The sequence below is a fragment of the Acinonyx jubatus genome, chromosome A2, assembly GCF_027475565.1.
Source record: "Acinonyx jubatus isolate Ajub_Pintada_27869175 chromosome A2, VMU_Ajub_asm_v1.0, whole genome shotgun sequence".
NCBI classification, from domain to species: Eukaryota; Metazoa; Chordata; class Mammalia; order Carnivora; family Felidae; genus Acinonyx; species Acinonyx jubatus.
Genome location: NC_069383.1, coordinates 50989867 through 51014066, shown reverse-complemented (window position 1 = coordinate 51014066; position 24200 = coordinate 50989867). Strand labels below are relative to the sequence as shown.

The 24200-nt window shown below is 42.7% G+C and overlaps 1 long non-coding RNA gene across 1 annotated transcript in view; it reads left to right on the top strand.

The window, feature by feature from the left end:
* Positions 1-3756: 3756 nt before the first annotated feature.
* Positions 3757-24200, top strand: part of LOC113604063 (uncharacterized) — a 32054-nt gene continuing 11610 nt past the window's right edge. The window contains exons 1-4 of the long non-coding RNA XR_003425869.2: positions 3757-3856; positions 5412-5541; positions 18844-18994; positions 19579-19744. This is a non-coding gene — a long non-coding RNA (uncharacterized LOC113604063). The remainder of the gene's footprint in view (positions 3857-5411; positions 5542-18843; positions 18995-19578; positions 19745-24200) is intronic.

Genomic DNA, 24200 nt, shown 5'->3' with positions numbered 1-24200 from the left:
AAAACCACAGAGTGGGAGGTCTCTCTCCTGGAGCACGGCCCCCTGGTGCACCCAGCCCGCCTCTGCAGGATACTGAGACAATATGGGATGCTTGCATTGTTGGCTCTTCTGCCCACAGATTCTAGACAGGTTTTCTTCTTTCCTGAAAATCAAGATGCTTAGAGCCAAATCTGTGCTCCCCATACCTACCCTAATCAAATTGACAGGATTTCATGGCACATATTTTGTATATTTCTTCCTACTTGTAGTCTTCCTTATATCCTTTCCACTTTTATCCTACGACCCATAATATATATATATATATATACATATATATATATATGTATATATATATATATATATATATATATACATACACACACACGTTTTGGAATGTGATGGGATAAAAATTAGCAAAATACATAAGTTTCATTTTCATGGATATGTAAGAAAGAAAATTTTCCCATTCCATTTCGGGGGGAAGGAGAAAAACCCCACTCCGACCTTCGAAGCCTGGTGGGCACAGAGGGAGAAGGACTGCTGTGCTGGATGCCCAGAGAATCGGAAGGACAGAGCATTCTGGGGGAGGGCCTGGTGCCCTTGAGCAACATGTGAGCAGGAATCGTACTGTGTTCTTCCTTGCATTCCCATGCCCAGCGGTCCCGGCACATGGTAGGTGCTCAATAAAAGTTTGATGCCTTGAATGCCTTCTTTAGAAGAAGCCTATGCTGTGAAATGCAAAGGAGTGCGTGTGAGGAGAAGCCTGGCCTCCCCTGGAGCCCCTCCCAGCCCCACCCACACTCAGCAAGCACAAACAGCCACAGGCCTGGCCATCCAGGGAATGACTAACTATAGGAGCAAGTTGTGAGGGCGCAAACTATTAATGAAAAGGACGGCCCATAACGCCTTCAGCCGTCTGAAGACCCACGAGGGTGATTAACTGGAACCAACCAACCACATCTGAACTGTTTTCCATGTTAACTTTGGATGGAGTCCCCGCCTCCTGCCATTGAAAACTATAGCCAAGGAGGCCGCTGTCAGGAGACATCCTGCCTGGGTTTCTGACACCCTGAGGGAAGGCTCAGAAAAAAGCCCTACCTCTCTGCCAGTTTACTTCCAGCACAGTCAGTCTCAGCTCACTGGGGTGAGAATTCAGTGGTGGACTTGCAGCCAGGGGTCACCACAGATCAGCCATCTTTGTAGAGACTTCCAGACCAGCTGCTCCAGGCGTCCAAGCAGGTGCCTCCAAAGGGATTTGCGGACAGCGTGAGTAACATCTCCCGCAGCCCTTTAAAGTGCTTCGGTACCGGAGTGCTCACCATCCCCATCCAAAGCCACTCAGGTACACACAGGTCAGTCAGCAGTTCCAATCAGAGGATCAGAAAGGGAACGTACAAGACTCCTCGCGAATGGCTCTGGCATGAGAAGTGAATGGTGTGGATCCCACTAAGAGATTTTCCCTGATCTCTGGCTCAGCAGCCAGACAAGCACAAAGTACCCATTAAAGGGCAAGCGGGCCTTCCCACTCCCTGCCTTTTCATCAAGACCACCTGGCCACACATCGGCCCTGAAGCCACTTGGGTTGCTGCACTCTCAGCCCAACCAACAAGGCCCACCATGAGCCAGTGAGATTATCTTCAGCCCTTGATTAGAATTGTGCTGTTCCTTCCCCCTCCCCGCCTCAGGTGAACTTGTTCCTGCTTCTGCAGGGGCTGGGCTGGGGTCACTGGCCTAGAATGGCTTCGGTGGGAACGACTCGGCAGCCTCCCTCTTCGCCTTTCGTGTTGCAGAAGTCAGCCCAGACTTGCCCTTGTGGCAGAGGCTGGGGACCAGCAGGGAACTGAGGGCTAGGCTTGGAACCTGCATACCAGCCCCTCCAGGGCGTTCTATTACTCAAAGCAAGCCAGGGCATGTTCAAGGCGTGGGGAAAACAGATTCCACCTCTTGCTGCCCAGCTTATATGGCAAAGGGCACAGATGCGGAGATGGGTGGAGAACTGGGGCCATCGGTAGAACCCATCTGTCATGATGGGAGAGAGCAATGAAAGAAATAATTTGGGGAGGGGCGTCTGGGTGGCTCAGTTGGTTGAGCGTCTGACTCTTGAGTTCAGCTCAGGTCATATCATGGTTTGTGAGTTCAAGCCCAACATCGGGCTCCATGCTGACAGTAGGGAGCCTGCTTGGGATTCTCTCTCTCCCTCTCTCTGCCCCTCCCCTGCTCACTCTCTATTTCTCTCAAAATAAATAAACATTGAAAAAAAAAAGAAATAATTTAGGTAACATGATGAATAGATTAAAGGTATCTAAAAGAATAGGCCTATGCCTAACTCTGACTGCCCTTCTTTCTCTGCCCATGCCCTCTCTTCAGCCTTCTCTTCTTCCCCAGCCTTTTGCCCACGGGAGGCTTAATGCATGTTGGTCTAAGAAAGATTTGACTAGGTCTGGTGACCTGGGTTATCACCCACCTCCTCTCTGAGGAGCGCTGTTGGCTTTCCTCAGGCACAGGGCTTATATCTCCACAGGCAGCTTTGAGGCCAAAAAGAATAAAGATGGCTGCCAGGGCAAGGAGAAATCTCCGGGCTTCAGAGGATACTCACCCACTTTTATAGAAGAGGGGGAGAAAGAGGAGGAGAAATTTAGCATCACCCCATAAGATGGGGCCCTGCCTGCCGGGTCAGCATCATCATTGGCCATTTCCTCTCACAACCACCTTTCACCTGGCATGCTGAACTACCTTCAGTTCCTGAAATGTGACATGAAAACAGCTCCCCATCTTTGCACACACACTCCTGTCTGGAATAACGCTCCTCACCCAGACAATTCCACTTGACCCTCCAAGTTTGATTGTGAAGCTCACACCTATGCGTGCCTCTCTTCTGTGCTTCCAAAACTTACCCCAACCAGAGCGCTCACCACTCTATAGCAATCATCCACTTTTCTTTTTTCCCTGTGATTTTGTCAGTTCCCTTAGAGCTGACCGAAAAAAAATAAAAATAAGGAATAAATTCAAAAGGCTTTCGTCTCTGGGACGCCTGGGTGGCTCGGTCGGTGGAGCGTCTGACTTCAGCTTGGGTCATGATTTTGTGGTTTGTAGGTTCGAGCTCCACATCGGGCTTTGTGCTGACAGCTCAGAGCCTGCTTGGATCCTCCCTCTCTCTCTCTCTCTCTGTCCCTCCCCTGCTCATGCCCTCTCTTTCTCTAAAATAAATAAATGTTAAAAAAAAAAAAAAGTTTTTCTTAAAGTCTTTTGTCCATATTCCCAGGGCGAACGAAGTCTTTAGTCTGCATATTCCCCGAGCTTATTTCAGAGCCTACCACATAGAAGTGCTTAATAAACCCAGCCTCCCTTTCTCCTTTGGGACCGTTAGATAGTCCTTATTTATGGAGCAAGTGCAGCCCTGTTTACTTTCCCAAAACCTCTGGAGCAGAACAGAATTTTCTTATTCCAGTTTGTTTAGTTGACTTGGGCACATTTTTAAGTACTTTGCCTAAAATCAACTAGCTTCCAAGTGGCAAAGCAAGAAGTGAAATCTCTGTCTTCCAAGTCTTACCCCAGTGCTATTTCTCTTTAACCCCAGGTTTAAGATGTATTTATTTAATTTTCAACACCCTTGCCTCATTCCAACGGGGAATTTATTCAACAGATTAAGCACCAACCATATGTCAGGCACTGTTCTTTAATTTAAGAACATAGTGATGCATAAGACAGATCAAGCGAAGTTTAGATGATAAATAGTAATTATTTAATTGGTCTATTTACAAATGAAATACCTAACAGTTGCTCTATGCCCTATTTTGTATGTTTTTCATTTATAGGTGAAGAGGCTGGAGCACAGAGAGGTGAAATAATTTGGCCAAGGCCACACAACTGGAAAGCGGTAAAGTTGGAATATGAACCCAGTGTGGTTCCCGAGTTCTGTGTTCATAACCACTCTCCCTCAGGCCGCCAGTATAAAATGTTCCATAAAGTTAGGTTATGATAAATGTTCTAAAATAAGTAAAGCAGGGTAGGAGGCAAAGGGAATAGAGGACGCTGCTCTAGACATGGTGGCCAGAAGCAGCCTTTCTGAAGAGGTGACACTGGAGCAGAGGGAAAGGAAAGGGTGAAGCTTGGAGGGGAAGAGCATGGCAGGAAGAGGGAACAGAAGGTGAGATAGGAAAGTGCTTGGTGGGTGCAAGGAACAGCAGATAGGCCAGTGTGAACAGGGAGAAGAGTGATGGCAGATGTGTTTAGAGTAATGATCAGGGGCAAAATGAGAGAGAGGTTGCCTTTTTTTGGCCATAAGAAAGAGTTTGGATTTTATTTTAGTATGATTTGTGGTAGCTTATGGAATTACATATGCTATAAACAGTAAAAACAAAATCACATGAAATTAAAAACACCAAGGATAAAATTAGGTATAAAATGTAGACCTTACATTTTGCTAGTGAATGTAGGTTATATGCTTTGCTACCAGCATCAGGCTACAAATTTGAGCTTGAATTTCCTTGTGGCCATTGCAAAAAAGGAAATACGGACAGCTCAATGCTTTATAGTATCAAAAGATTAAAAAAAGAAAGACCTTAGGGGATTCTCCAGCTGGCTGAGAAAATAAGTTGGAATCTTGAACTGATCAAAAGAAACGTTAATGCATTTTGTAACTAAACCAGAGGTGTTTTGTAATTGCAGGGAGATATGCAAAGTTTTACTGGTTTGCCCATGGTGGGAACATTGAAACCGGATATTAAGATCTTCTTGTGTTTCTCTATATACAGAAATTTCAGTCCACACGATTTGCAAAGACCATATTTTGAGGCTCAGAACATGTCCATAATGCTAAAACATTTGATTCAAGAACTGGTTGATTACATGGTTTTAGGCCAATCCAAGGGGTGGCGATGGGACACAGCATGGTCAGTCTTGTCACACCATTATTATGATGGTTGAGAAAAAGAAATAGACCACATAATGGCCCCATAGAGGCCAGGCAAGGGCAAGGTTTTTCTCATTTCTGGCATGTAAGAAGAGAAAGTAATTTGCTCTTTTATTGGATTCTTTTGACAATCATCACCGAAAACCAATTTTTGTCCTGCTTACTAAAAAATGGAGAAAACAGGCAGATTGGCTAACGAAGCCAAGAGGGGGAAGTTTCTCCACTAAGCTGTGTGCTCATTAATACTCATAATACCTCCTGTGTTTTGAGCACTTACTCCATTCAGACAAGTTCCATTTTTCCCCCCATGCATTCCTAAGTAAAGCTCTTTACCTTCTGGAAGCAGGCACTCAATAGGCTTTCACGGGATGAGGAGCCTCATAAGCCTTGGGTGGTGTGCCTTATTTAAGTCCCAAAGTTTTGACGACATAATAGAGAGAACATTTGAAAGCCATATAAGTTGTTCAGTCTATTCAGAAACTACATTATGTTGTAACTTCAGAGTTCTAATGGGTCCTAGGGACTAAAGAAAGGCCAGGACTGAAGATGGAGAACACAGGATCATGCACAGGAGGAACCACTGATGACAGCTCCAAGGAAGAGAGAGAGAGAAAGGAACACAGGGTGAATGAACCTGCACTCTTAATCCGGTCAGTTCCTTTCTGACCCTTTGCGTTTCTTGAATCTCTGGTTCCCCCTTCCTACAATCTTGCTCTTCTCATGGAGGGGTATGGGGGACTGACGAAAACACCATTAGGTTTGTTGTTAGAGTCATGGAGCCTTTCCTGAGAGCAATTGCAGGAGCAGGAGAGGCGGGAACAAGGCTGAGAAGGAACAAGTGGTGAGGAGGTGGTTAGTGTGGAGGACTCACCAAGAAAATGGCAGAGATGGGAGGGAGAGAAATTGTATGGTGGTTTGAAGAGGCAGTGGGGTCAGGAGCTAGTCTTCCTCCAAAATAGAGGAGACCAGCTGTGCACGGACTCAAGGGAAAACTCTAGAAGACAAATGAAGAATGAAGGCTGGAGTTGAGCCTTGGATGGGCCTCAGAAATGAAATAAGGCACTTCGGAGACAGGTTTAATAAAAGAGGACCCTGAGCTGTTATTTTGAGGAGGAAGGAACTCCTGCAGTCCATGCAGCATCATTCTTTTTAGGAAAAATAGGATTGCGTGTGTGTGAAGTGGGAGGTCACCTGCCAAGAATAAGGGAGGAAAGATAAGACTAACACTGGGGGGAAATGGGGAAAAGCCAAGATGGCATCTGTTACATTGACACAGAGCTCTTAGGAGAGGGTCTCAGTACAAATATCTGGAGATATCTTGAGCAGTGTTGTAAATTGAGAATAAAACTCAACCCTTACTGAGTATAGAAGCAAGCAGGTGTGAAGGGCGTGAGGGGGAAGGAACATCCTTAGCGGATTTGGAAAAAAAATTTCAACAAGTGATAGCTCTGGTCAAAAGCAAAAACAAACAAAAGGTAAGTTTCTAAACTTTCTAGCTATTCAAGTATATGATGCATTTTCTTCCAAGTAATTGACTTCATCTCCCATAAATATTTCTTACTCTATCCCTCCTTTCTATTGTCTTATGTTTACTAAGTACCATTAGAACATGGGCTGTGCAATAGACTATTTCTAATAATATTTGTACACGTGTAGGGCACTTTCATATTCAGTTTCTAATTTGATCCTCATGAAAGCCCTTAAAAGACAATAAGAAGGACAATTACATCCATCTCCATTTTATGGATGAGGAAGGAGATTAAAGATAGTCTCAAGAAAGTGACTTTGAGCACTCTAGTTTCCTATGTGCTTCCCCAGTCCTGACCTTGCCCTTCCTAGATCTATCACAGTTATAATTACTTGTGTGATTATTTACCTAAAATCTGTCTTCCCTCCTAGATTGTAGCTCCATGGGGGCAGACCGGGCATCTCATTCACAGTCATCTTCCTAGTGAGTCCTGTGTATCATGGAATTCTCAATGTCTAGACATGTAGTTGGTAGATTTGCTCACGGAGGTGCCAATTAACTCTCTTGAACAATCCATTTCTTTAAAGAAACTTTACAACTTAAGGGCACTTGTAAAATTGTATGAATTTAGTTGCTTGGATTTGTAACCTCTCCCCCTCAATATTTTACAAACTTAATCAAACAACAAATCTGACATTCTGACATCTAAGTAGTAGATAATCGTTAATTATTGTTGTGGTAGACAAGTAGTTATGTATGTGAAAGAGCCAGGACCTGAACCTAGGTGTTCCAAGTCCAAGTTCACGTTCATTCTACTCTTCCCTGCTTCCCCAGTGTAACTAGAACAGTACCTGGAACATAGTAGACAGCTAATAGATAGTCATTGAATGAATCAATGAACTAGTATCACTTGCTATGGGATTAATCTCTGTGCAGTGTAATTGTTTGTTGGTTTGTTGTGCTTTGATATCTATCAATGACACTAGTCATATTTAAAGCTCATTGTCACATAGCCAAGTAGTTTGTAGTAGAAAAATAAGAAAAATAAGATACGGACATAGATAATATAATAATAAAAATGGAGCCATAATGCTGATAAGTCCTCCCTCACCAGGGACATCATTAACTGGAGGAGAAGACTTTTGTTAATTTATTTACATTTTTGACATTACAGAAATAAGAAAATGAACATCTTTTTAAAATGTATATAGCATAGAATAGATCATTGTGCAGTTGAAAAAATCACTAAACTTCTAAGGCTTGCCGCACTTTCCCCCGTTAGCCTAACTTTGCCGATACTCACTCCCTGGCCTCAATTTCCTCATCTGCAGAATGGGGATACTGATATTTGCATTGCCTGCCTTTCTGGATCAAATGAGACAAATGTTTATTAGAAGCCATGTTTTATCCAGCGTGGTTGCACCTGAAGGGATGATGTGTTAACTAAAAAGTTCTGTTATATCAAAGAATCATAGAAATAGATAAATATATACTATAGATTTTTTTTTTGGTCTAACACATAGACCTGTACATTTACTGACCAAGCTTTGTTCTAGGACATAGGCCTCTTCTTTCAGTGTGGATTTGCTGCTGGGATTTTCCCCCACGGCCTTTCTTGCCCAAATCCATTTCTTGAGAGAAGCTACAACTTAAAAGACCCTTGTAAAACTATATGAATTGCGATTCCTGCATTTTTAAAACATTGTCACTGATTTTTTTTTTTACACTGGTCTTACCCAAACTTAATTTGATAGCACAATTATTTTTAGCAACTCATTTTATGACATATTTCCAAATCATTCAGCTCTAATTTTTTTAATTTTTTCATTTTTTTTCATTTTTTTAAATGTTTATTTTTGAGAGAGAAAGAAAGAGAGAGAGCACAAGCAGGGGAGGGTCAGAGAGAGAGGGAGACAGAGAATCCAAAACAAGCTCCGCACTGTCAGCACAAAATCCAACATGGGGCTGGAACCCATGAACTGTGAGATCATGACCTGAGCCAAAGTTGGATATTCAACCAACTGAGCCACCCAGGTACCCCTCTAATTCTTTTAAAGTTTATTTATTTATTTTGAGAGAGAGAGAGAGAGATTGAGAGAGAGATCATGAGCAGGGAAGGGACAGAGAGAGAGGGAGATTGTGAATCTCAAGCAGGCTCCGGCTTGTCAGAGCAGAGCCTGAGGCTGGGCTCGAACTCACGAACCGTGAGATCATGACCTGAGCCAAAATCAAGAGTCAGAAGCTTAACCGGCTGAGCCAACCAGGCGCCTTATCATTCAGCTTTATTTTTATGGAAACAGCTCTCTGCCTTTTTACATTCATAGCTCATCTGCTTTAAATTAATTAATTTAAATTAGTGTAAGTACTAATATAAATTTATCAAGTACAACAGTAAAAATAAATCTAGAAATAACTACAACTCTTGGAAAGTATGCCACACAACTGGTAGGAACAGATGCTCATGGGCCTGTTAGAGCAGCAGCTTTCAAATTCTGTGAATGTACACTCAGAGAGAAAGGCGTTTGCTAGTGCAGCCCAGTACACACATGCAAACACACACATGCACACACACTTGCACACACACCACCTCATACAAATATAAACACATGCATACCTGTCTAACTAAAATTTCAGAAAACACAGCTAACCCTTACAATGTGTCATGCACTTTGATGTTTTGTTTTGTTTTTTTAATCTATTTTACTCTTCTGTTGTTTTTAAACTCTGGGTGCAAACTACACAGTCATTTTGATAGCACGCTCGTGGAGCTCAGCCTAGAGTTTCAAAGACCCTGTACAAGAGAGTCAGTTTTCAGTCAAGAGTGTTGGGTATGCTATTGTTCTTAGCCAGGGTGTTTTATGGAGGGGATGGAGAGGGTCAGCGGGCCTGGCAAGCCAATTAAGTGGAAGCTGGTTAGAGTTTCCAGTGTTCATGGAAATGCTTTGTAATTGTATAAGGAGCTCTGCCCGTGTAGGGGTTGAAGGCAGGCTTGGATTTCCTCTTGAACAAGGCTCCCTGGTAATTGTTCTTAATCCCTGCGCCAGATCCCCCAGTGGTCCCAGATAACAGGGTATGAGATGGATTTCTTACGCCTCTCTCAGGGTAGTGGAAGCCAATCCAAATAGAAGCACTGTGCTCTCGGCCAGACGCTAGAGAGACCCAGGATGGCAGTGGAGGCAGAGCGCCGCCAGCTCTTGGCCCCCAGTGATACAGCCCACTCCTCCTCTTGCACACAGCGGTTTGGCAGAGTCAGACCAGATGATTGTGTGTCCCATGCTGAGAGGACTGTCGGCTCAGCCAGGGCAACTTGCACCCCACTCACCTTTAAGTCTAAGAACTTGTCAACCCTGATGGAAATGATCACTCAGCTGTTTGTATAGGAAAGCTTGAAAGACTCCTCTGGGGCCGGAGATGAAACCCGAAGACAAATGGAAATACTAGAAAGGAGAAAAGACAAGGAAATGATCCCAGGCTGCATTGCCCACCCAAACCAGACATGAGTCGACCAACTTGCAGGCAGTCTGAAGGGCTCTGAAGCTTTTATCAACTTTGAGGTGCTATACAAACACAAGTGCTTTTCACTCCCGATTTCACTGTTTGGCACTCTGAAAATGCGTGTCCTGGAAATGTTCATTCCCATCTCAACAAGGCTTTCGACACCTGACAAAACATGAAACTCATTGTCAGCTGAGGCCTCCTTGCCCCTTAATATCCGGAGAAGATGGGCTAGAAACCCCATTCCACACTCCGTGGCCGGTTGAGCAGCTCCTCTTATGTTTCTATGAACTCTTAAGAGTTAGGAGATAGTTGTTTTGGATTTGAGGGCTTCTGCACCTAATTGTTCAGTTATGCACATCCGTATGTTGTGACCATGTTGACCCAGAGGTACCACCGAGCCTTTCCTTGATCTCCACAAAAATCTACTCACAAGGCATTTGGGAGCAGCAGACACACCAAAAGTGTTGGGGAGATAGAAGGGGGGTTTCCTTGGAGGAGGTAACCATTTCAATGGATTTTTAGGCAGTCTCATTCTTTCCATTTTCGCCCTCTTCCCCGCTCCTTGTCTTCCACCCACCCCTACGCACTTTTTCAGGACTTCTTTATTCCATACACTGCCCACACCCTCACATTATCTTGCCAGCCTCTCCGTGCCTTTCCATGCCCAGGAAACCTACCTATTTTTCTCTCCCTCTATTAATCAAAGCAGTTCCATTCACTTTGACCCTTATCACCAAACTCAGCTCTGGTCCTCACCTTGGCGAATCCAAATCACATCCAATATTCAATGGTGGAAGAAAAACAGGGTAACTGCAATAAAAATATTTCATCTAGGAAAGGAAAAAACAAAACAACATACAGTGGCCACTATTTAAAACCAGCGATATTTCATGCTGGACAAGAATAGCCTGTCCTAGCTGCCCCGCCAGTGGAGTGAGCTGTATGATCAGTCGGTTTGGCTGCCCCAGTTCTGTTCTCTAAAAGGCCCTCTTCTGTACACTGTCCATTGTGGCCCCATGTGAGATGATCTTAGGGAAGAGGTTCCCCTCCAGAGGCTGCATTCATTCCTATGGCAGCCCACCTCCTGTTCGTGTGTGTTTGGGACCTCTCATCTTAGGGCTTGAGCAATTGCAAGGCCAATTACAAAGCATTTGAAGGCCCAGCTTATGTTCCTTTGGCAATTCCAGTTGCTTCAAGTTATTTGTCCATTATCTTGGCTAATAGTAATTAGAGCACCTAACATGGTTGCTGAGTGCCTCTCATGTTCAGGCACTCTTCTGAGCTCTTTATGTATGTTATTTTAACTAAATCTTCAAAAGAACCACATGAAGTAAATACTGTTATCATCCTTCTGTTGTAGGGAAGGAGATAGAGGCAGAAAGAAGTTAAATAGCTTGCCCAAAGTCACACAGCTAGTGACATGATCGAATTCAGCCAAACTGATTCCAGAATGTAGATGTGTGTGTGTGTATGTGTGTGTGTGTGTGTGTGTGTGTGTGTGTGTGTGTGTGTTTTAAATTGAGTATAGGTAACACACAATGCTACATTAGTTTCAGGTGTACGATGAGGTGACTGGACAAGTCTACATGTTATGCTCTGCTCACAAGTGTAGCTACCGTCTGTCACCATACAATGCTATCACAATACTGCTGATTGTATTCCCATGATGTACCTTTCATCCCCGTGACTCATTCATTCATGGAAGGCTGTGTCTCCCACTCCCCTTCACCCATTTTGCCCATCCCTCTACCCACCTGCTTTGGCAACCACCAGTTTGTTCTCTGTATTTATGGGTCTGTTTATGCTTTTTGTTTGTTTGTTCATTTAAATGTTTTTTAGGGGCACCTGGGTGGCTCAGTCAGTTAAGTGTCTGACTTTGGCTCAAGTCATGATCTCAAGGTTCGTGAGTTCAAGCTCCGCGTCGGGCTCTGTGCTGACATCTCAGAGCCTGGAGCCTGATTCGGATTCTGTGTCTCCTTCTCTCTCTGCCCCTTCCCTGCTCATGCTCCATCCCTCTCTCTCTCTCTCTCTCTCTCTCTCTCTCAAAAATAAACATTAAACATTTTTTTTTAATGTTTTTTAAATTCCACATGTGAGTGAAATCATATGGTGTTTGTCCTTATTTGTCTGACTTATTTCACTTGGTACAATAGCCTTTAGATTTATCCACATTGTCTCAAATGGCAGGATTTCATTCTTTTTTATGGCCAAGGAGTATTCCCTCACATATGTATGTATATATTGCATCTTCTTTATCCAATCATAGAACCCAAGCTTTTTAACATCCATGTCATGTTGTTTGAACAAACCTTGGTGGAGTTATGGTACCTTCAATACAGACCAGGCTTCCAAGCTTCTATTCCTTAGCAGCAGCTCTCTTTTCTCATTTTGGTCTTTGTCCTGGGTAAAGCTAAATAATAGACTAGGTGAGTAGGCACAGCCAGTTTGCCCCTTGTTCCCAGAAGCTGGTCCAGTGGATTACTCAGCACAGTGAAATCTGATAGTCACTCTCTGTTAGGTGGGAGCTCTCAACCAACCAGGGATCAGGCTTTTCCAAGATCCTAATCTTGTCTCCCCCTGAGTTGCTAGCTTTTTCCCTACCTTTGCTTGCATTGACTGCAACTTCAGAAAGAGAATTTAATTTTGTCAAGCCTTCAAAACTGATGAATACCTGACTGGCTGCTATCTAGCACTGCTGACCACAGGCTAACAAGGTCTCTCACAAAGTTGTGTTTTCCCCATCATGCTTTCAGATGGGTCACCTTGTAGAAAGCTTTTTCTTTCTTGTAGGGCCATACTGAAACCTGCAAGATATAATCCTGATATTTTCTACCAAGTCACTTAAGGCTTGAGCTTTGATAGGAATATGGTTTAAATCCTAAGATATAGTAGGCACATCAGCCGTGAACAACTAAATTACACTGCATTAACCAACACCTCTAAAATCTCTGTGGTTGATAACTGCTAAGGTTTATTTCTTCCTCATGTTTCATGGTCTTTGGTGGTCACCAATGGTGGGTGGAGGGTCCATACATCATCCATGCTCAGGAATCCAGGCTGAAAAGAAGCCAGCATCTTGAACATTGTTGGTTGCCATGTGAGTACAGGAGTGTTCTGGAAAATCTCACACCAGCATTAAGTGCTCAATACCACTCAAAATTTATTGGCCAGAACAGGCAGGTCACATGGCTCCACCCAATCACAGGGGCCATAAAATTCAATTCTAACATATGTCTGGAAGGCAAAGGGCTGCAAATTTTGGGTGAGGTACCAATGTCTACAAGACTAAACTTTGTCACCACATGGCAGGGATTACCAACATTCTGGACAGGAGATTAGGAAGACTCGCACTCCATCTTCCATCCTGACATAGCCAGCTTCACATTTTAGGTTTAATCCCTTGTGACTCCCCACCTCTAGGTGCCAATATCTGCTGTATTCAGGATTATTTTGGTTGCCAGTAACAGAAAAGTACTGCAAGTTGGCTTTTGAAAATATGGGATTTTTTTGTGTACACTATTAAGAAATGTAAAGTTGTATTGCACTTTGGACATAGCTGGAGCCAGAAGTTCAAATGATATCTCTAGGATGCTGTCTTTCTCCATTAAAAAAAAATTTTTTTTTTGGCTTTGGTTTTCTTTATGTTGATTTCATTCTCAAGAAGGATTTTTTTATAGGGTGGCAAAAATAGACAACCACAGCCGTAGACTTACATCTTATCAGTTGAGCAGTCTTCTTGGAGAATGTGCACTGATTTTCCAGTAGCATTGGCAGGAGTCACTGGTCCAGCTTAGGACACATACATATCACCCATCTGTGGCCATGGAAATATGGTGCTCTGATTGGCAGTTGTGAGTCTCATGCCCAACCCCAAGCCTAGAGGGAGGCAAGTTCTACCCGGACCTCACTGGCCAAGAACAGACTAAGAACAGTTGCTGAGAAAAAAAGAAATGCGTGGTAGGCAAAAGCAATAGATATTCACTATAATTATTTGCCACCTGTATCCCCATTTTCTGGTTGAAGAAACTGAGACTTGCTACAATTAGATGTATTTTGCATCCCTATTTTATGGTTGAGGACATTGAGACTTTACGAGATTAAGTCGCAAGTCTTAGATCATTCAGTGGTAGGCTTGAAATTCAAAGTTGTCTGATTACAAATGACGTTTGATTATTTGCTGTGCTCAGTTGCCTGCTCTGCATTCCTATTACTAATCTAATAGCTGAAATGTATGACAAAAATGTAGCATGAGCCTTTGAATGTTTAAAGAAAAAAATTAGATCTACAGTATTTCTTAATATCATTTGGAAAATGTTGATGAAAAACATGACTATAATATGATATGAACCCCCAAGCTATCTAAATCTTGCTACAAACATAAAAAAAAAAAAACCAGTGACTTTTTTTTAAGTTCATGATCTCCTTTAGAAAAATTAAATGGTGAAAATGAGTTAATTGATAAATACAAATTCCTTTTTAGAAAAGACACAGATTTAATATAAAATAATTGCCTCTTTATGACTGATTTATCTTAAGCCTGACTGCATTTAAATTATATCTTGCCCTTATTCAGACCTTATCTAGGGAAATAAATGAACCTTTCATTCTGGAAGGAGATAGAATGGAGAATGCCCCATGAGGAGACAAAGAAGAAATAGTCTGAGTTCTTAAAAGATGGATTGAGATCCTTTTCTCTCCTCCTGGTTGGTGAGGAAGACATACATATCCCACTGCAATAAATCGTGAGTCACTTATAAAGCAGTCACTTGTAATGTAGATCTATTAGGAATGCCTCTCCTCCATCCCCCAGAGCCCACCACCACTGTCTTGTCCATTCTGAGCCTCCTCTGGGAGGCTAATGAGCAGTTATCTCTCCCAGGGCCCATGGAGACACCATTGCGGTTGCTGTCTGTTGAGACAGGGTGCAGCTTGCTCTGCTCCTAAGACTCCATTCTCATGCTGAGGGTTTTCCTTTGAAGTAAAATATGTGACATTCTAGACTTTGAGCTCCTCTCCCCAGGAAAATGGAAAGCAAACGCAGAGATAATCACTCAAATCCTTCAAGGCCAAATAGCTCCAACTGAGGCAGAAAGGATGGGGAGGGATGAGGGGGAGGTGCAGAATGTCTCAGTTATTCTACCTCTTTGCCTAAGCAATCCAAAGTTACTGGATAATTGTCAATACACCACTTTGTATGGGTTGACCCAGACAAGTTTACATTTTCAATCAAATGGACTCAATTATCTCATATAATTGCATTGTATAAAATAGGGGCTAGAGAGCTAGACATGCAGCATTATCAAATTTGGGGACCACTTAGGTAAAATCTCTTTCTTTCCCTTTGTGATAACCTGGGTGTTTACAAATATGCAGTGCGGAGATAGGTCTCAGAAGGGCAAAAGATAGCACACCTGAGGCTGGGCAAGTCTTTGTTGTAACCAACATGACATTCACTGGTGACCTTGATGAGAGCCTTTTCCACAGGATGGTGGGGGTGAGATCCTGGTTGGAGTGGATTCAAAAGACAATGAGAGGAGCTGGAATGAACACTGAGAGTAGAGACATCTCTTTCAAGGACTTTTCCTGTAACTGGGTGGAGAGTAATCTGACCGTAGCTAAAGGGTATATGAGATCAAGAGAGTTCTTTGTTTTACAGTGAATGAGATTGCCGTAGAGTTGTATGCTGATGGGAACAATCCAGTATGAAAAGAAAAGCTGGAGTTTGCTGGGCTGCATCCTTAAGTAGAGAGAAGGATTAAGAGTGCACAAGCGAAGAGATTGACCTTGGCAGTTCGCTCATCCTAACCGTGGTGATAGTAACTAGTGAATGTTCTCTTCAGATTACTTCAATTTATTGGTGAAATAGAAAATAAGGTATTCAGCCAAGATGAGGACGGGAGGAGGGATATTAGAATTTGAGGAAGGAGGACAAAATATGAAATAGTCATCTAGTTGAATGTCAGAATGAATGACCTAGATGAACAACCTGAAGAAGTCTATTTCTGGATTAAGTGGTAAACTTAAATATGACCCCACAACTGAGGCTGTCAGTGCAGACTTTGAGTTCTGATTTGATTGTCATGTGGTGATGATATAATGCCTGACGCACAGTGGGGAGAGGGCAACAGGTGGTGGATTTAACCTTACAATCTTTCAAATATTACATAATCTATAAAACAAAAATATTCTCAATCCAATAAAATAAAGACAGTTTCCCTAGACAAAGATAGACCTGAAATAGAACTCTTTGGGATATGGATTAAAAAAAAATTTCAAGGGCTTGAGGAAAAATCATTGCAAGTTGAGAAGCCAAAAGATAACAAATTTTCCAAAGGAAGAAGCATAATCTAAATCAGAACATTGTTTAAATGCTGGGAGACAAAGCCCATCAAGAATATTTTTACAGTATAATTTTGGAAGTGCAGAGGGCATTAATATTTAAAGCAACATTTATAAATAAACTTTTAAACAGAGTTTTTTGACCTGACTTGCACACTCCCATAGGATGTCATTCAGGTGGTACATACTCCCTGAATTTATACACCAAATGTTGTGTGTGTATGAGTACATGCATGTTTCTGGAAGTGAACCAGTAACTGTCACCGAATTCTCAAAATAGATTCTGATTCCAAAATAATTACTAATGACTTCCTAAAAAAAGACACTGATCTACATCAGAAAACTTGAGGGGCGCCTGCATGGCTCAGTGGGTTAACTGTCTGACCTCGGCTCAGGTCATGAACTTGTGGTTTATGAGTTTGAGCCCCGCATGAGGCTCTGCACTGACAGCTCAGAGCCTGGAACCTGCTTCAGATTCTGTGTCTCCCTCTCTCTCTGCCCCTCCTCCACTCACACTCTGTCTCTCTCGCTCAAAAATAAACAAAAACATCAAAAAAGTTTTTTAAAGAAAAAGTAAACTTGCAATACAGGCAGAATATTTTACCTCAGAAAATTGCTGAAAAGAAGATTTAGAAACAGCATGGAATGCTATGAAATACAATGGACCAGGAATCAAGACTTTGGATTCTAGGTTTGCACTTAATGAGCTGTCTGATGGATGAATGGACAAATCTCCTCATTGCTTAGGATATCGGCTTCCTCCTCCATAAGAGAATGGAGCTAGAATGCATTACCGCTAAGATCTTTTCCAGTTATAACATGGGATGATTACATGGACATGATTACGTGCATGATTTTTGTGAACAAAAACTAGGACTGTCTTTATCTAAAATAAAGACTTTGGAAGGGCTTTGTGGCTCCTCCTGAATCTTCCTTTTCTTCTCTCAGTAAGTCAAAATGACAAACTATCTACTAACTAAACAAAACTAACAAGATAATATCTAGAGGATATCTTGGCTGAGGTGGTAGTGACAGCTAAGACACATCACCCTCTCAGATGCTTACCAAGAATGGATTTCTAAATATTTACACCTGATCTAACAAAGTGACAGAGGGGGCCTTACTTTTCCAAGATTAAGGAAAGGTGAATAGGCTGTGAATAAGAGTGTTTCCAGTTGTGAAACATTTGAGTTCCTCCTCGTCTTAAGGTTTCTCCACAGAGTATATATTATAGCAAATTTCACTGCCAGAGCAGTGAATTTGATGATGGTGCATGGGTCACTGTAAATCATCTACTGGGTCATCTGTTCGTACCATCTTAAAGCAAACCTCAGTTGTTAGGAAGCCAGGTGGCTCCCAGTGATCCTTGCCTCCTCACATTTGCACTGTTATGTAAGCCCCTCCCACAATGCATCAGGGTTTAACTGTGTGACCAGTGGAATATAGCAGAAGTGAGGCTGGATGACTTCCAAGGCTAGTTCATAAAGGCATTGCAGTGTTTGCTTTGGTCTTTTGGATCACTCACACTGAAGGGAGCCACCTGCCCAAGTCGGGCAGCTCTATGGAGACACCCATGTGAGGAGGAAGCGAGATCTCCTGCTAACAGCCAGCACCAATTTACTAGTAATGTGAATGAGCCACTAAAGAAACAGATCATCCAGTCCCAGTCAAGCCTTCAGATGGCTGTAGCCCCAGCTGACATCTTCACCATCTCATGTCTCTCATGAGAGTCTCCAAGCCAAACCCTCCCAGCTAAACTCCTACCAAATTCTTGACCCAGAAAGACTATGTGTGTAATAAACGTTTATTGTATGTTAAGGCCAGTAATTTTAGGAGTAATTTGTTACACAGCAATAGATAACTAATATATTTGCTTTACTTTTTTTAGCGTCTACAGCAAATAACACATATGCTGAACAGATCAATTGAAACGGGCAACACTTTTTGGTAGAGAAATTGGTCAGTATCATAAGTAACAATTATTATAGCTCAAGCTATAGCCCTGTGTGTTCCTATGCTTCTGATGAATAATGCTGCTCCAGGCCATCCAGAAACTTCCCAAAATGTGTGGCGAGAATAATATTTCTGCCATATTAAACTAATGTATATGACTCCTGATAATCCCTAATTCCTAGCGGCCCCAATACCTCCTCCCACTCCAGTTAAAACAGAAGAATTAATCACTTCATGGAAAAAGTAGAATCAGTAAGAAGTAGGCAAGTTATTGCTGTATTTGGAATTTTCAAAAACAATTTTTTTTAGTTTATAGTCACCTGATAATCTGAAAGCATGTGCTAAAATGGCATGTTGTTGCAGACAACAGAAACTGAATCTAACTAAGTAAAAAATACTTAGAGGAGGGATATTTGGGAGCTCATAACAGATTCATAAATTAGGCAAGAATCAGAGTTTGCCAGGAGCTTCACATTTTTCCATGATCTGGGAGACAAGAGTCTGTAAGATCAAATTGGATATCTGATCTTTCATCTGTCATCAAACTCACACCATGGCAGAACCTTGTGTCTGGTCGCACAGAGCCCCTGTCAAGAAAGGGGAAGGAGACACTGATGCTAAGCAGCAAGGCAAAAAAAAAAAAAAAAAAAAAAGAAAAGAAAAGTCAATGGATGCCCCTTTTATTTTTTTTCAGGAGCCAGACTTTGTCATGAGAAGGAGCAAAGAATGTTGTCCTAACTCCCAAAGCTGGGTCTTTGCATATCAGGGGCCAAGCATGGTGGCATCTGATCATCAAGTTTGCTTATCTAAATCATGGACTGTGAAAGGAGAATCATACCTGTCAGGTAAGGAGAAAGGGAAGGGGTCATAGCATTGCCAGAGTCGGGGAAGGGCAGCCTCTGAGAAAAGAAGACAGCCAGGAGGTCAGATTGGTGTCCTCCCTTCTCTCTTCCCGTGCCTGGAGGACCAGAACTTCAGCAGGGGACAGACACTAGGGTAGGCTTAAGGTCCTTCTAGAGTAGGAAGCTATTTTCTTACTTTTCTTCCAGAATAGACCTTGCCAGCTGGATTCTAAGTAGGAATCACCAGCAGGTCTCAGGGAACGAGGAGAGGTAGATGAGGGAACCATCAGGCTCTGAAGGACACCTGGTCACAGGTAGACGCACCAGTCTCAGTCATCAGTGACAGATTCAGCAAGTCCAAGAGAATACCCCAATGCCAGGAGGATGCATGGGTTTCCCCTGTAACTCTCCAAGATCACTCTTAGTGTGAGGAAAGGTAAGGAAAGCCCTTGAGAGGAGAGAAGGCATCCCAAAGAGGCCATGATTATTATCAGAAGAGAATGATATAGATTGAATTGAGAAGATTGAATATTTTCCACCACCAGCAGGAATGGAGCCTCATAAGCAAATATGTCTCTCCATTGAAGGTACCTCCATGTCACAACTCTTGGTCTTATCTCTGAGATACACTGAGCTTCTGGTCTTTTGGCCCAATCTCCCCCAGCTCTTGATGCGCCAAGTCTTTCCTGTGGGAGCTGGAGAAGAAAAGGACTGTAAAAGGATCTTACTTTGAAAGTTACTGCAGTGGTCCAGGTATGATATGGCACTGCCCTCATTCATGACCTCATCCAAGGCCATAGCCAAAGAGGAACCAAACAGGTTCACAACAGGCCAAACAAAGCTTCACAACAGCCATTGGAGGGTCCTTTGCACCAATCTCCCAAGTCAAGCCTCGAGCTCTGCCATTCACATACTGGGTAACCCTGGGTAAGCCCCCTCACAAACTTGGCCTGGGCCTCCTCATTTTAAAAATAGGATGGAGGTAATAATGGGGGGGAGGGGGAATGGAGGATTTTTTTTCTTTTCACGTGTTTGTTTTGTTTGCCTTGTTTTTTGATCTGGGCCTGGGGGGAGGATGGGACCAGATCAGATTTCCTCAACTGATTATCCAGCCACAGGATTCTAAGGCCTTACATCACAGCATTTTTCTCATGGGAATGCTGTAAGACCCAGAGACCACTGTATAATCTATACTTCAACTGATTTGTAAACATAACCTGAAACATGTGCAGCAAATAGGCCCAAGGGAAGAAAGCAACTCCTTAAACTCCAACCGCTGATGATCTTCACCAGTGGACCAATGAGGGCATGCTTTGGTTCTAAGCATAGTTAACAAAACCTGTTACCTATAGACATGAGCACTTATTTCTTCCTAATAACTGGAGCCCCAGTAGCTGGTCTAATGTAACTTCACAGACCAAAAAAGCCAACAAATCGATCCCTAATTGAGTACATCAGCAGGTGGCCCACCCTGTCAGCTGCACCCTACAATCCAGCAGCTGTAACAATGGCCAACCAAGCTTGGCACTCAGGTCGCAGCCCAAAGCTCACAGACTGTCAAAACATTCTAAAGAAATAAAGAGGAATGAACGTAAACTGATGTTCAAACTGAAAAAAAAAAAAGCAGTAAGTAGGAGAAAGAGCAAGATAAAATATTTTGTTCCTTCTGACTAAACACAACCATGTAGGAAAATATTTTTGCTATATCGATGGCTAGAGTTAGTAGTGTGGTGTCTGCTTTAACTTTTTTTTGCCAGTTCTCCCAAAGGTAGTTTTATTTTGCTGAAAAGGCAAAGAAAGGGGTTAGAAAAATTAGCATTAATTAAACTTTATTTCCTTTGGCCACGGGCCACACAGTTCAAATAAAGTGCAGCCTCTAGCCAAGTTCCTTCACAAGCAAAATTCAGAATGCATGGTTAAATTCACGTATATTTTTGTTTTCCTGACAAGAAAACAGAGAAGAGAGGGGATAAGGATAGAAAAAGTAAGCAGATGAACAGGAAGAATGTCTTCTGTTTGGTTTCCTTTAATTTTCTGCTTTTAGAGGAAATAAGTGGGAGAGGAGGGCAGAGCAGATTGCAAAATTATGTTTCAACCATATAAAAACATATGCACGTATATAAATAAACAAAGACGATACCTGTCAATGAACAAAAGCTCCATTCTTCCAGTGCAGGTCAAAACCCTTGGCATTATCTTTGACCCCTGGGTCACACATCCCCCTAGACTGCTTTCAAAATGGATCCAGATTCGGGCTGCCTGGGTGGCTCAGTCGGTTAAGTGTCTGACTCTTGATTGCAGCTCAGGTCACGATCTCATGGTTCATGAGTTCGAGCCCCATGTGTCGGGCTCTGTGCTGATAGTACAGAGCCTGCGTGAGATTCTCTCTTGCCCTCTTTCTCTGCCCCTTCCTCTTGTGTCTCTGTCTGTCTCAAAATAAATAAACTTAAAAAATGGATCCAGTTCCAGTTGCCTCTCACCACCTCGCTGTTACCCTACCAGTCCAAGCCACTATCATCTCCTCTGCAGAATATCTAAATAGCCTCCTAAACTGGTCTCTCTGTTGCTTTCTGAGGATTTCTTCCCTATTAAGTCTGATCTGGCTTCCCACTATCTCCGTGACTTCACCTACTGTTCTCCGCTTCACCCATCCAGCCATGAGCTAGTCCTGAAACATTCCCTCACCTTCAGGGTCTTGACAATTCATGCTCCCTGTGTCCAGAACATTCTTCCTCTGGATTTTCTTTCAAGGCTCCATTGAAGGCCTCAAGTCATCAGAGAAGTCTCTCCAGGCCACTTTGCATAACATGGCAAATCTCTGTCCAGTACTCCATAGCTCTCTTGCCCAGGTTTCTTTATTTTTGTCCACAGCATGTATAGCACACAACACACCTTTATTTGCTTATTTCTTATCAAAAGTTTCTACCATTAAAACTTACACTCCTTAAGGTCCTGTTTTGTTTATTGCTGTATCCTCAATGCCCACAATTATGCCTAGCATATAGCTGATGTTCAGTAAATATCAGTTGAATACACGGATGAATGAATGAATAAATAAATCAAATGAATACATAGGAAAGAAAGTACAGGAAGCTATGGGAGAGTGCAGAGAAAGAGAGAATACACAACCTCCAAATACATCTCTCTAACGTAATAGTACGGGTGACCATTTGATACTTTTCTCAGTTTTCCTGAATGCATAAAATATAGATGTATTATTTCTGTAATAAAAATAGTTAAAGTTTATCTCAAAACAACTTTGTCAACTTTAAAATGCAGCTAAGATTTGAGACTAGAAAACAGATATGAATGGGGCTTCTTTAAAAATTAACGTCTCACAGCTTAGGAGAATGGACAAGTCAGAGAAGGAAGGGTTCTTGAGAGGAAGGCCCAAATTGTGTCAATGGCACGGTCACCCACAGAGCTGCCGAAGCCAAGTGGACTCCTTGCCACCAGCTGTGTCTCGCCCTGGGCTCCCAGTCACCAGCACTGACTGTCCCCTAGAGCTGTCCTCCCTGCTTTCCATTCCCGCCACCACTGTCACCACAAATATCCAGGAGTCCTTGTTATTCCTCCCTCACCTCCCACATCCAAAAGTCAATCAGATCCTCTCAGTTTCTCCTCCTGCATCTTTCTGATCTCTCTCTTCTGGTCCATCCACATTCTGATTGCCTCAGGGCAGTGCTGTATTTAACTCCCTACACCTCATCCCTCCTCCTCAGGCAGCCTCCCCACTGCTGCTGGAGGGGCTTTTCTAAAACACAAACCTAATCATCCCATTCTCCATATGTCTAAAACCCCCAGCTTAGCACACAACGCCCCTTCTGGACCTGACCCTGCCTGTCTCTCTAGCCTTCCTCCTTCAGGGGCCCATTGCCCTTCATTCCAGCCCAACCCAACTCTAGCACTAGTGGCTTTCCGGACTCCTGGGCTGCCTCTTGCCTCCTTGCCTTGAACATGCCCATCTGTGTTCTTGGAATGTCAATCCTTGGCCTACTTAATGGGCACCTACTCTTGAAAACTCACCTCTCTTGCCACCTTCTCTGGAAAGTTCTCACTGGCTCCCAGTGATCTAGGTGCTATTCCTCTGAGTTCTTAGAGCAACATTAGTTTTGTTTGAGCCAGTGGTTTACTCATTGGGATCTTATATTACACTGTTAACCTCCTAAGAAATAGCCCATGTCTTAGACTGAGTATTCACTTTAACATTTGACTCAGTGTTTCACATCTAGTAGAAATTTAATAAATAATTGCAAGAGGAGAGGAACAGGGGATAGAGGGAAGTCAGGTGGGTAATTAGATTGATTAAGGCTATACATATGTTGAGAGAAAAGTACCTAAGATCTTAAGATTGTGCACACTAAGCCTCTGTCTGTGGATGTTTGCAAACCTTGGAGCTGACATATTTGAAGCAAATAGCATCAGATGGTTAACAACAGATAGGCCATGTGTATTTCAATCCCAGTGGAACCACTTAAAAGCACATTACTTAACCAATTTGAACCTCAGTTTCCTTATCTAGTAAATGAGAAGAAGAATATTGTTTCCCTGATAAAGCTGGTATGAGGTTAAATAGGATAATTACAAAAAGGGCTCAGCACAGTGCCTGGAAGCAGTAAATGTTCAATAAATGTCGTTAGTGATAACGATGATGATAATCATTAGGAAACAAGACACCAAATGTCTTTAACGGAACAGTAAGAGGAGGCCGAAAAATAAAACTATCTGATGTATCAGACTGGAATTGCAATCAATGGTATTTCAAAAGCCAGCCCCAAATCGAAAGCATCACGTGAGGGCTTGGGGGTGCCAACCAGCTGCTCTTTACAGTATATGAGCCAGCAGCAAGAAAAGACAGCAGGCTGTTCAAATATCTCATGATTGAACAGCAATCTCAAAACCACGTATTCAGAATGGTTCCATAGCACGGCAATGTATGTTACATGGAATGAACTGTTCTGGAATCAAATAGGATCATGAGATTTTTGTAAACCAAGCCCAACGATGGTATTTTCTGCAAGGCTTCTCTGGGCATCTCTGAGAAGGGGATAGTAGGGTTTGCCCAACATTTTTAACCCTAACATCCTATTTTTCAGGTCATCTCTTGAGACTTTTCAAAAATGCCCCAATTTTTATTTTTATTTAAAAATTTTTTTTAATGTTTATTTATTTTTGAGACAGAGACAGAGACAGAGTGCGAGTGGGGGGG